Source organism: Malurus melanocephalus, unplaced genomic scaffold (genome assembly GCF_030028575.1).
Source record: "Malurus melanocephalus ecotype Western Australia unplaced genomic scaffold, MMel_1.1 scaffold_1157, whole genome shotgun sequence".
NCBI lineage: Eukaryota > Metazoa > Chordata > Aves > Passeriformes > Maluridae > Malurus > Malurus melanocephalus.
The window spans coordinates 3,401-4,716 of record NW_026624389.1 but is presented as its reverse complement, the minus strand read 5'-3'; positions in this window follow the sequence as shown (position 1 = coordinate 4,716).

The following is a 1,316-nucleotide window of genomic DNA, read 5'->3' as shown; positions in this document are numbered from 1 at the left end:
CAGAAAACCCCAAAAGGAGTCCGGGAAAGGCGGGAGCTCTCAGAAAACCCCAAAAGGAGTCCGGGAAAGGCGGGAGCCGGCAGGAAACCGGCAGAAAACCCCAAAAGGACTTTGAGAAAGGCAGGAGCCGGCAGAAAACCTCCAGAATTCCCTTGGGAATCCCCTGGAAGGAAAACGAGACCGTAAAAGGACTTTGAGAAAGGCGGGAGCCGGCAGAAAACCCCAAAAGGAGCTCGGGAAAGGCGGGAGCTCTCAGAAAACCCCAAAAGGAGTTCGGGAAAGGCGGGAGCACCGGGATGAGCCCGCAGCGGTTCCGGGCGGGATTTGCCCTCCCTGCCATCCCCGGGAGCGGAGCCGTCACTCCGTGTCAGGATAACGCGGGCTGAGCCCGAGCGGGACCCGGGAGGGGATGGCGGGGATGGAAATCGCCCTGGCAGGAGCGGGGACACGGCAGGAGTGGGATGGGGTGAGCTGGAAAGCAGCTCGGGGAAAAGGAAAAAAAAAATAATGGGGTTTGGGGGAATTGGGATGGATTTTACAGGGAGGGGAGGGTGGGAATGTGGAGAGGGGACGGGTGGGGTTTAATCCGAAAAATGCACCGGGAGGAAAAATTCGGCATCGTTGGGGTTGGAATAGGGGATGGATGAGGGAGAAGAGCTCGGTTCTGGGATTTGGGGAGTTTGTGGAGTTTTGGAATCCATCCCTAAAAGAGGGTTGGGGGGAATTGTGGGGATGTCAGGGATCGCAGGGATCCCATAACYCCCGAAGAAAAGGGATCTGAGCATGGAGCGGCCCTTCCCGGAGCTCTGGGGGTCCCCTCCCGCTGCCACCGGGAGTGACAAAAATCCCAAAGGGATCCCAAAGGCCGGAATTCCCAGCACAGCTCCTTTGGGAAGTGCGGAAATCCCATCCATCCTTCCCAAAAACCTCGACGTTCCAGCTGCGGCATTCCCGAGCCGTTTTCCCGCATTCCCGAGCTGTTTTCCCACATTCCTGAACCGTTTTCCCGCATTCCCAGCACGAGGGGCGCTGCAGTTTGGGGACAGCACCTGGAATTTGTGGGATCGGGGCGAAAATSCCCCGTAACTGAAAAATAAATCCCACTTTCCCCATCCCAGGGAGGGGCAGCGTTTGGGAATTGCTCCAAGTGGGAAGAAATCACCTGGGAAATTCGGAAAAAGGGAAGGAATCACTCGGGAAATTCGGAAAATGGGAAGAAATCACACGGGAAATTTGGAGTAAGGGAAGAAATCACTTGGGAAATTCGGAAAAAGGGAAAAATCCACTCTGGAAATTTGGACTAAAGGGAAAAAAAC